This window comes from Sciurus carolinensis, chromosome 8 (assembly GCF_902686445.1).
Source record: "Sciurus carolinensis chromosome 8, mSciCar1.2, whole genome shotgun sequence".
In the NCBI taxonomy this organism is placed as follows: Eukaryota; Metazoa; Chordata; class Mammalia; order Rodentia; family Sciuridae; genus Sciurus; species Sciurus carolinensis.
Window position 1 is genome coordinate 137,074,245 of NC_062220.1, and position 12,030 is coordinate 137,086,274.

Genomic DNA, 12,030 nt, shown 5'->3' on the forward strand with positions numbered 1-12,030 from the left:
GGCCAGCCTGGGCAACTTAGTGAGACCTTGTCTCAAAATAATAAATAAAAATGGCCAGGGCTGTGGCTCAGTGGTAGAGCGCCCTGGGCTCGAGCCCCAGCACTAAGAATTAAAACCTTCTTATTGATGTGCGTGCTTGAAACGCGCATGTTTTATTTTTGGGGAAATTACACCTCAATAGAGTAGACTTTATGATAAAGACAGCAACACAGATGCTGGTGAGAAATGGCTGCAGGGTGGGGACAGAGAGGCACGTGAAGTCCCCGGATCACGCCGGCGGGGAGGATGGTGGCTTCCCGGAGGTGGCAGTGGGTCATGTCATTGGCGCTTGGTGGTTCTGGGTCTCTGCGGCGGCTCTCTGGCTGCAGATCGCCTTCAGCCAGGGACGGGCTCTGTGAAGCAGATCCACCAGCCGGCGGCCGCCGCAAAGGCTCTGCTGAGTCATCTCTGAAGGTTATCAGGAGAACAAAGGCTCTGTCTTCCGCCTGGGCATCTCCAAGAGCTGACGCACACACTCAGGAAACCATGTCACCGGCCAGGGCAACTGAGATCTCCTGGGTTGCCACCCCCGCGGCCTCTCTCTGCGTCCCCAGCCCCTCCCCTCCTCTCCAGACCTCCTCCTAGAGCCCGGCTTCAGGGTGGCGCCCACGGCTGATGGTATCTGTGGGCCAGACGCCCTTCTCAGGGGACTGTGTTGGTTCCCCGGGGGCTGCCGGAGCACAGTGCCACCAGCCAGGTGGCCCCGACAGCAGACCTGTATTCTCTCAGGGTTCTGGAGGTCAGAAGTCAGAAATCAGGGCCTGGGCAGGATTGACTGCGTTCTAGAAGCTCCCGGGGAGAATCTGTCCTTCCCGTCTCCCACGGTTCTGGTGGCTGATGGGAATCCTCGGTGTTCTTAGCAGCTGTCTTTACGTGGTCTTCTCGCTTCTTTCTATCTTTCTGTCTATCTATCTACCTACCTATTTATCTATCATACTGAGGATTGAACCCAGGGGTGCTCTATCACTGAACTAGACCCTTTTATTTTTTGACTTTGAGAGATTCTCTCTAAATGACTGAGGCTGGCCTCCAACGTACTGTCCTCCTGCCTCAGCCTCCCGAGTGGCTGGATTGCAGGTGGGCACCAAGACACCTGGCGTTTCTCTCTTAAAAGGAGACTCGTCGCCGGGTGAGGTGGCCACCAGGTCCAGGCCAGCCTTAACCAGACATTGTCTCAAAATGAAAGATAAAAACGGCTGGGGATGTGGCTCAGTGGGAGAGCACCTCTAGAGAGAGAGAGAACACTAGGGGCCCAGGCCAATCTGACAGGACTTCCTCTTGTGATCACATCTACAAAGACCCATTTCCAAATGAGGCCACGTGGCAGGTGCGCACGGTAGAACGCGTTTGTGCTTTCGTGAAGGACACACTCGGCGCGCTGCACGGCCCTGGCTTTCCTCTGACATCAAGTAATTGCGTGTGCAAGGGGACCAGCTGGCTGGAGAAGGGGTGGGGAGGGGAGATCCCGGCCTGGGAGGCGCGAGGCCTGAGCCCCTCCCTTGGTTCTGCCCACTTGCCGTGGGCTGCTCCGCCCACTACCCGCCTCCCGGCCTCAGTCTCACCACTTGTTAAATGGACCTGTGAGTCCCAGCTGGGTCACCCTACTCTAGGGAAGTAATGGGTCTGGTTAGCGTTTAGTGAGCACCTCCAGCTCACTCCAGGGACCTTGTAAGCCTCGCACGCCTCATATCTCATTTAAAGCCCACGATGACAAGGGGGGGGGGGCAAAGGACTTGGCACCAATGAGGAAACCAAGGTTCTGGGAGTTCAGTAGCTGGCATGCCCCGCACCCCATGCATCACCCACACCTCTCTCGGTGCCTCTCTGCTCCATTTTCTAATGCAAGGCATCCTTGTGTCTGTCTTGGATTCTCAAAGTAGCTAACCTCTCATCTTTCCCTCACCTTAAATCTACCTCTGAAGCCCAAATGATTTACATTTTTTGGGAGGTGGGGGCAGTGAAACTCCCTTGCATACATTCTTCAGTAGCTCCCTATTACCCTCAGAAAAAAAGGACCAAATTGCACAAGGACAAGCAGGCCCTTCCTGAGTAGAGCCCGAGCAGACTCCACCCTGGCCTGGCCCCGCACCCTTCCCAGAGTTACTACTGGGGGGCCCTTGGGAGTTCCACTTCGAGGCCGCTGCCTCCAGGCAGCCTTCCTGGACTGCTCCTGGGTAGCAGGGGCTCCTGCTCAAGCACTCCAGGATCATGCGTCCTACCCTGCAGTTCTGCTGCCTGTCACCCTGTCTCCTCCGGCGACACTGACCATACCACTTTGCACCCTGTTTCATATTCGTCAAACGTCGTGGGCCACAGGCGCACAGAGCGAAGGCGGGATTGGAAGCCACTGCCGGGTGAGCCCGGGGCTGTGTGGTCGCCGCCCACACGGTGCTAGAGGAAGCCCAGGAGTCTGGACCCCCAGCCCGCTTGTGCGGGGCCCTCGAAGCACACGGCCGCCGCCCCCTCCCCCCGGCTCCCCAGGCAGACGCCGGGCACGGATCACCAGCCTCGGATCACCAGCCTCGGATCACCAGCCTCCTCCCTGATGGCAGGCTCGGCCAGGCCTCCAGCCGCTATACCAGCCGCTCCTCCCTTGGCACGCACGTTTGGGAGAACAGCGGCAGGTCTCGCGTCTCCGCTCTGTGCGGTCCCTCCTGCACCTGAGCCCAGCCCCTCCTGCTGGGTGGCCCACCACCCTCAGGGCCTCTGAGAAAGCAGCATTCTTGTGAAAGGGCCAGTTGGCTCTTGGAAGGCTCCAGGGACAAAGTCCAGGGTACTTTCTTGTCCTTCCTTATTTTAAGTTGCCCAGAGGCCTCCGGGTCTCCCTCAGGTCCCGGGACCCCAGCGCGTGGGCGCACAGCCGCTCGCCCCCGAGGACGCGCACAACTTCCGGGCCATGGCCTGCTTTTCCCTTCTGCGTAAACCTGCGCTGTATTTTGCAACGATTTTCGGTGAACGAGAAAGAGGCAAAGACAGCAGAGAGCCGGTGCCCCTGGCCTGGCGCTGCCAACGTCACCACCTTGCGTAACTGCGGTGGCTCGCGAGTCAAAACTAAGAAGCCCGCGTTGGGCGTCGCCCTGGGCCGACTCCAGAGCGGGGCAGATGCCCCCGTTTTTCTTCCCAGGGTCCCCGGAAAGCACGTCCCCTTTCCTCCTGGCAGCCAATTCCAGAGTGGAAGCAGAGGGACCTGCTTTGCTGCTCTGGTTCATTTCACAGCCTCCATTTTTTTGGTTTTCAGTTTTGGTGGCTCCAGGTGGTGGGAGTGTGGGGGTTTTGCTCTTTTGTTCTGGGTTTCTTTCCTTTTCTTTTCTTTTTCAAAACAGGGATTGAACTCGGGGGTCTCTATCACCGAGCTACCCACCCTCCCCCAGCCTTTTTTGTGTTTTATTTTAAGACAGGGGCTTTGCTAAGTTCCCCAGGCTGGCCTTGAACTTGGGATCCTCCGGCCCAGCCTCCCGAGCGGCTGGTTTTACGGGCCTGCGCCTCGACGCCCAGCCCCCTCCCCCCGCTTTAAAGATGTGATTTGGGGGAGAGATCCACCTAACTCTTTCTAATATTATAAGCGACCTTTCTTGGCCACATTCATTCTTCCTCTTTCTGTTTTAAGACCTAGTTCACATCACCAAATGGCCACTGGCGCTTCCTGGAGAACTTGGCAATGTCTTTTACTGTATTAAAAAAAATAATAATAATAATAGTCCTGCTTTTTTGCCCTAGCCAACCCCCTCCCCCCACCCGAACTTCGTTTGTTCTTTTATGACTAAGGATATTTATCTCCTGCTGGCTTTAGAAGTTTATGAGCTGCTTTTCCTTTGAATTCCAGGCCAAGGTCAGCACGGGGGTTGTGATGTCACGGGGTGTTGCCTTGGTTACGTCTATGACGTCATCAGACCAACCTTCCATCCTGGGAGGGGGTGGTGGGCAGAAGCGCTTTGAAACCCACTGACTTCTTCACCTACAGTTTTGATCCTGCTTTGGGAAATGGCGGGAGGCGAGGAGGAAGGTTTGCCCCCACCCCCACCAGGCTGCCGCCCACCCCTGAAAGTCAGGCCATAATCAAAGGCTGCCAAACTTCTGAAGCAGGGAAAAGGCTAGAGAAATAAATACCTTCCTGGAGACCAGAACCCTCTATTTGTGAAGAGACCACCGGTGAGCCACGGAGACACACATGCAATCGACTCTATCAGCCAAATTGCCTCCCCATGGCAGTATTTCATGAGGTGTCCCCAAGTCTTTAATCTAATCTAATCTGTCTCTCCTTCGGCATAAAAGCAAAAGTAAAGAAAGGAACCCAGGAACGGGCAGTGCTTGGTTTAAAAGGCTTTTTAATAAAAGGAGCGAAGCAAGAGAACAAAAGAATCCTGAGTAGACAGCGTTCATGTCATTAAACAGCATCTTGAAAAATGTTCATCTTTTTTCCCCCCCGTAGGGTCAGGGGAAGGGGAAAAAATGTGTTTTTATTGTGAACATGTGTCAAGAGGACTTCATCCTATAAACTCGGTACCCACAATAAGTATATTTGTGTAGTAATTAATGTGAGATCAGAGACGTAAGTTTTGCCAGAGGCCCCTGTCAGTATGGGGTGCATTATGCGGGTCAAGAATCCAGTTTTCCAAATGTGGTATACATCGCGTTGGCTGTAATTAAGTGTTTTGTCATCTAACGACAAAGAGGCAAGAGTGCTCCCAGACGGGATTATACCTAAAACACAATTTCCAAATGTCTCTTCTTGGCAAATCTTTTAAGGAAACTCTACGCGGAAGGAATGTCAAGACATCTGTAATTAGATCTCACAGCCACGGGTGGAGGGTTGCTGGGGCCAGTTTTTACTTTTCCTCCCCAAGAGCCGCCATGTCATCCTGCGACCTAGCTGTCCCATCACGTGTCCTTGGGTTAGCCCCCGGGACGCCGGCTTTCAGCTGGGCTCTCTGGGAACAGGCTTCTGTGGCCAGTCCTCCTCCAGGAAGTTTATGGCCACCTCTCTAAAGGCACAACCAGCAACAGCGAGCCATCTGGGGCCAGGCTTGTGCTTGTGGCTGGTACATGACATTTCTGAAGGTTTCTGCTTTGTCATGGGCCCTGAGGCTCATTAGGAAAGCGGAGTGGAGGGCGGGCATCTCGGAAGGCATTCTTAAGGCACGACCGCTGAACTGAGAAGAGTCACCAGGGTCCTCCTGCCTCCCGCCTTTCACTCCTGCAGGGGCGCAGGGAGGCCGGGCGTACTGAGCCTGCATCCCGTCCAGGTCTGACGTCCGAAGCGCATTTCCAGGCGGGGCAGTGGTCTGGGTGGGTCTGCACCACCTGGGTCCCCCGAGCCGCCAGAAGGCCTGTGGACGGAGGGCCGTGCCGGGTGGCTTGCGGGGCTCCCAGGTGCTTGCCGCACGCACAGGGGCACTTAGGGCTTCAGGTACGTGCGCGGCAGAAAGCTGGGAAATACACCGTGTCCATTATACTTTGTATTTTCCCGACCAACAGGCGATCCACAGGGATCCCGGCTCTTCAACACCCAGATGCCATCTCAGGGTGTTCACAAAGTGAAGCACGTCATAAATCTCAGGCAGGCCAGAACCCCGGGAGTCCCCGAGAGGAAGAGGAAAAGGGAAGGGCTGCTTTCTTTCTTTTTCTTCTTTGGTTCTTAGAATGGACCCAGGGAGCTTTACCACCCAGCTGCATCCCTGGTCCGTGTGTCTCTGTGTGTGTCTCTGTGTGTGTGTGTGTGTGTGTGTCTTTGTTTTGGGGGGTTTTGTTTGTTTACTTGGAGACAGAGTCTTGCTCAGTTGCTGAGGCTGGCCTCAAACTTGAGATCCTCCTGTCTCAGCCTCCCAGGTGGCTAGGATGACAGTCGGGGATCCCGGTGCCCCAAGAAGAAGGGCTTTTGGTTGAAGTGTCTCTGGCCCTTGGTGAAGCAACTTCTCCGTGACTTCGGAGCAGTTTTCTCTCGGGGCTCGGTGGGATCCATCCTAGCGTTTGGGGTTCCCCATCTCACTGACCGCCCACTTCTCCCTGCTGACAGTGGAGAACAGATGTGCCCCACTTTAGAAATGCTGACCAGCTGGGGAGGCCACAGCAAACATTAGGAGCGCTTCCCAAATGCTGACGGCTAAGGGGGCCTCCGGGTGAGACTGGATGTCTCTCCCACACATTCTGGAACTCACTTGCTTCCAGAAACTTGCTCAGGTTCCCCACCCCCCCAAAAAAAAGATCTTAAAAATATATGGACTATCTAGGGCCTTTGCCAGGGGGCACCCACGTGGCTGCATAGTGTTCCCAAAGACCCCAAATAGGAGGACAGCGATCTAAACAGAGAGGGACCTGTGAGTCGCAGGGATCCAGGAGAGAGCGAGGTTTTTCCTTTAACGGGCACCAAGAGGCCGCTGGGAGGGTGTAGATTATGCTTTCCCTTTAGGAGATTCAAAGGGCCGCGTGTTGGTAGAAGTCACCACCCAGCAGGTTGGTCCATTTCACGAGTCTGTGTGCAGCTTGGGGAACACAAAGGCAGGAAATTCAGTGCAGCGCAGCCCGTGACATCTCTGTTTGGGGAGTGTGTGTGTGTGTGTGTTTGCACAGAGGCCGACAGTGTGATCTCGTGGATCAGATCCTGCTGGAGTAGACTCCGTGTTCTCGCAGCTTTACAAACAGCAGAAGAGATTCTAGAAAACACCTTGAATAAAGCTGCTCGCAGACTGTCCACTACAGGGTTTGGGAAGGTGAGACCGGTGTGATTTGGATTTTTCCTTTCACTCCGTCCTCTGGGATTCTCTGAATGGATTTGCGTAAGATGAGCGTCCACCCTCAGCAACACACAGCTTTGTGATCAAGAGTGAAGTACGTAGGAAAAGGCTTCCGTGAGCAGACCCAGCACACGATGAAGAAACAGACGTCCCCAGGAGTCCACAGCACCTCCTTCTAGCACTCTTCCCTTCTCCCCCAACCAAGCAGCCTCTGTCCTGAGGGAGAGTGGGACAGATTAACTCTACCTGTTTCCGCACTTTATATTAATGGAAACAAACAGCATCACACTTATTTGGCTTCTTTTGTGCAAAATTAAGTGCATGAGATTCACCCGTATTAGTCTATGTATTTGAAGATCAATGATTTCCTTTCTTTTTTTTTTTTTTTTTGGATACTGCCAGTTGGACCTAGGGGCACTTTGTCACCAAGTTACACCCCAGCCCTTCACACCCTTTTTACTTTTTATTTTGAGATGAGGTCTCACTAAGCTGCCGAGGGCCTTGCTAAGTTGCTGAGGCTGCCTTTGAACTTGCAATCCTCCTGCCTCAGCCTCCTGCGTGGCTGGGGTTGCAGGTGCGTGCTGCCACACCCGCAGATCACTCATTTCCAGCGGGGGGGTGATTGTGTGTCCCCAGGGGACATAGGACAATGTGAAGAGACAGTTGGGTCATCCAGAGGATACTGGATCCCAGCCAGGGAGGCTGTACTGTAGCTCACCACACGCAGGACAGTCCCCAGAGCAAAGAATTGTCCAGCCCCAAAGGTCCACAGCGCAGGCTGAGCGCCCACGCCCAGATCCCTGCCTGTTGGTTCGGGGCTCATTCCTGAAACACAATTCTGGCGCTTCACGGGGACGCAGCCGAGTGAGCCTAAGCTGAGCTTCAAGTTCAAAGCTCCACGGAGGAGGCCGGTCTACTGACCTCGAGTTTTATGGCCGAGGTGGGGGCGGGGAGGTGGCCAGGGGACTCAGCAGAGACCAGGAAGACGGAAGCGAGCGCAGAGGGCCCTCAAGATTTCTTCATCTTGTCTGGCGGTGAAGTCACCCTCAGAAGTCCCCGGCCAGCCACATGTGCTGCTTTGGCAAGCAAAGGAAGGAAATGACAGAAAAGTTCTTACGAACAGAGCCAGGCCAACGTACGCAGACATAAACAGACAACCGCGCAAGTCCAAACAGATGCCCACGGCTCTGAGCACACACAGGCGGGCGCACGCACGCACGCACGCACGCACGCACACTCGCCAGCCAACACGTGCGGGGGGGCAGGCTCCGCAGACACGCCGGATGCACAGAGGGGGACCCACGCCAAACTTAAGGGACCCCTCTCCAAGTCCCTCTACCTACAGAAAGAGTCGAGATGACCCAGCCAGGCCTAGGCCAGGGTGTCTCAGATTTGGCCCTGTCGATTAGGCCACCATGGAATTTTCTCTAGGGGCTGTCCCAAGCGGTGCAAGAGTCAGTAACGGTTTCTGGGGGTCGGGGGTGGGGGGTTGCGGTCCCAGGGATGGAACCAGGAGTGCTTTACCACCAAACCACCTCCCCAGCCCTTTTTACTTTTTATTGTTGAGACAGTTGCTGAGGCTGGCCTTGAACTTATGATCCTCCTGCCTCAGCCTCCCGAGTCACTGGGATTACAGGTGTGTGCCACCATGCCCATCTGAGTTAGCAGCAATTTTGAGCCCCTACTCAATAGATACACCCCAATGTGACTATTAAGATTGTCTCCAGTGTCCCCTGGAGACATCACTCCCTGGTGAGAATCAGTGGCCTAGCTCAGGGCTGGGCTGGTGGAAGCAGGCCCCAACTGAAATGTTTGTTGATTGAATGAGCGACCCACTCTCAGGCTTTCCTGCAATCAACAGCCCTGAGCATGGAAATGGAGTGGTCCCTGGGTTTTTTCTACCAGGGATCCCCGTGCCTGGAGCTCAGGCCTGCGCAGAGGGTGGTGGAAGATCAGTGCCAGTTGTGACAGCCCTGGAAGACGCGGCCCCCAGAGAGGCCTGCACCCTGTGTGCTCGGTCATGGGGTCCATGGGGCCCGGTGCGCCCCATGTATCAGCCGAAGTTGCTGCCGCCTGCAGAACTGCTCTCACCTCCCCCTCCTCTTTCCCCTGGTGTGTCGGTCACGCCGCAGCCAATGCCGGCAGGGGTAGGCGATTCGCTCCAGAAAAAGCACCCACAGACGTTCCCCACGTGAACCAGACAGGCTCTTGAGCTTCCTTTACGTGGCCGGAGAACTCGTGGCTCCGTGGACAGGCTGGCTTAGCGGTGGGCGCGGGTGTCAACAGTCCGCTTGAGGATGCTCTCCATCTCCAGCCCTGGAAGGTCAGATATTCATTCAGCAAACGCCCTTTGGCGGTCAGCGCGTGCGGACGCTGAGGGCGAGACATGAGAGGGCTGTCTCTTAGCAGGAGAAGGACAGACAGCGACAGTTCAGGTCTCCAGCGCATGCTCCGCCACCAAGCCACATCCCACCGCATCTCAAGGGCGGAGTCAGGACTTAAGACCCCACAGTGGTGGGGCGGGGGCGGTCCCTCTACACAGAACTGTTAGCCCCAAATGTCGAGAGAGCCCGGGGGGAGAACCTAGGCCGGAGGTTGGTGTTGTACCCACGGTGCTACAGCCCAGGTTTGTCCCGGGGACAGGCTGAGCCAATCGCAGGATCCTGCCAAGAACGCACTGCTGTGCGCGAGGACCGCTCTTGTAATGCAGAGGGAGCAGCCACGCTGGCTTGAGGCCAGTCTTTGCTTTGCCCCTTGAAGTTAGGACAGTTTCTTAACCTCGGTTTCCTCATCTGTTACCTGTTAAGAGTCTATTATGGTAGAATTGACACACAAAGAACTTTCCATATTCCAGGTGGACAGGCTGAGGCATGAGGACAGACGCATCCGCAGTGACACGTCACCACAGTCAAGGTAATAGACACGGACGTAGCCGATACCTCCCAAAGAGTCCTGTGGCCCTTTGTTTTGGTTTCTTTGGTTTATGATAAGAATACATAGCCAGGCACGGCCGGGAGGCTCGCCTGTCATCCCAGCGGCTCGGGAGGCTGAGGCAGGAGGATCACGAGTTCAAAGCCGGCCTCAGCAAAAGTGAGGCGCTTAGCAATTCAGTGAGACTCGGTCTCTAAATAAAATACAAAACAGGGCTGTGGATGTGGTTCATGGTCAAGTACCCCTGATTTAATCTCCGGTACCCAAAATTAAAAAAAAAATAAAGAATACGTAATTTTTGAAGTGTCAGATGTCATATTAACTCTAAGTACTGTGCTGTCCAGCACATATCGAGAACTTGGACTCAGTGAACAAAAACTCTCCATTTCCTCCACCCCGTGGTCTCTGAAAACCACTATGTCACACTCCACATCTATGAGTTTGACTATGACAGAGCCGGCACACAGGTGGCATCAAGCTAGTTCTTTCTGTGCCTGGACTATTCCACTTAACATAATGACCCTGGCTTCATCCCTGTGTCTCACTCACAAGATCTCCTTCCTTTTCAAGACTGAATAATATTCCATTGTGTGTATAGATCACATTTTATTGATCCATTCATGTTTTATGGGAATATAACCCAGAGGTCCTTTACCACTTGAGATAGGGTCTCACAGGGTGTGGTGGTACAAGCCTGTGATCCCAGCAGCTCAGGAGGCTGAAGCAAGCAGATTGCAGTTCAAAGCCAGTTTCAGAAACTCAGCAAGACCCTAAGCAACCTAAGCAACCTAGCAAGATCCTGTCTCAAAAAATAAATAAAGGGTGAGGGATGTGGTTCAGGGGTTCAGGAGTTAAGGACCTCAGCACCAAAAAAAAAAAAAAAATGGCAGGGAGACTGGGTCTGGGTTTCACTGAATTGCCCAGGCTGGCCTCCAACTTGGGAACCTCCTGCCTCGGCCTCCTAGGCGGCTGGGATTACAGGTGTGCACCACTGCACCCAGCTCATTTCTTTCTTTCTTTCTTTCTTTTTTTTTTTCTTGCTAAATTGTTCACTAATATTGCTGAGGTTGTCCTCAAAATTTTGATCCTTCCTCAGCCTCCCAAGCTGCTGGGTTTGTAGGCATGAGCCACTTTGACCAGCCTAACTGCATTTTTTGCACTGTGTTTTTCCTTTATTTTTTTTTATTAAAATATTTTCTATTTTTACAGACACATTTTAATTCATTGTACACAAATGGGGTGCAACTTTTCATTTCTGTGGTTGTACACAATGTAGATTCACGCCATTCATGTAGTCTTATATAGGGCAATACTGTTTCATTCTACTGTTTTTCCATCTCCACCCCCTCCACCCCTTTTTCCTCTACCCTCCAAAGTTCCTTCATTCTTCTCCCCCCCCATCACTCCTCCTTGTTATATATTGTCATGCACTTATCAGAGAAAACATTCAGCCTTTGGTTTTGGGGGCTTGGCCTATTTCACTTAGCATGATATTTTCCAACTTCATTCATTTACCAGCAAATGCCGTAATTTTATTCTTCTTTATGGCTGAGTAATATTCCATTGTGTATACATACCACAGTTTCTTTATCCATTCATCAATTGAAGGGCATCTAGGTTATTGTGAATTGAGCTGCTATTTACATTGATGTGGCTGCATCACTGTACTATGCTGATTTTAAGTCCTTTGGGTATAAACCAAGGAGTGAGATAGCTGGGTCAAATGGTGGGTCCATTCCAAGTTTTCTGAGGAATCTCCACACTGCTTTCCAGAGTGGCTGTACCAGTTTGCAACTCCACCAGCAATGTATGAGTGTGCCTTTTTCCCTACATCCTCGCCAACACTTACTATTGCTTGTGTTCTTAATAACAGCCATTCTAATTGGAGTTAGATGAAATCTTAGGGTGGTTTTAATTTGCATTTCTCTAATTACTAGGGATGATGAGCACTTTTTCATGTATTAGTTGATCACCTGTGTATCTTCTTCGTGAAGTGTCTGCCCATTTCCTTAGCCCATTTATTGATTGGGTTCTTTGTATTTTGGGTGTAAAGTTTTTTAAGTTCTTTATAAACTTTGGAGATGAGTGCTCTGTCTGAAGTGTGCGTGGAAAAGATTTTCTCCCACTCTGTAGACTCTCTTTTCACATTATTAATTGTTTCCTGTGCCGAGAAAAAACTTTTTAGTTTGAATCTCTCCCATTTATTGATTCTTCCAGCTCATTTCTTAATTCAGTAAGTGTCATACATTCCATTGGTTCTTCATTCCATTGCTCAGGTCCGAGTCCTGGCTCCACATTACACTGTGTGTGATCTCAGATGGATCTTCAA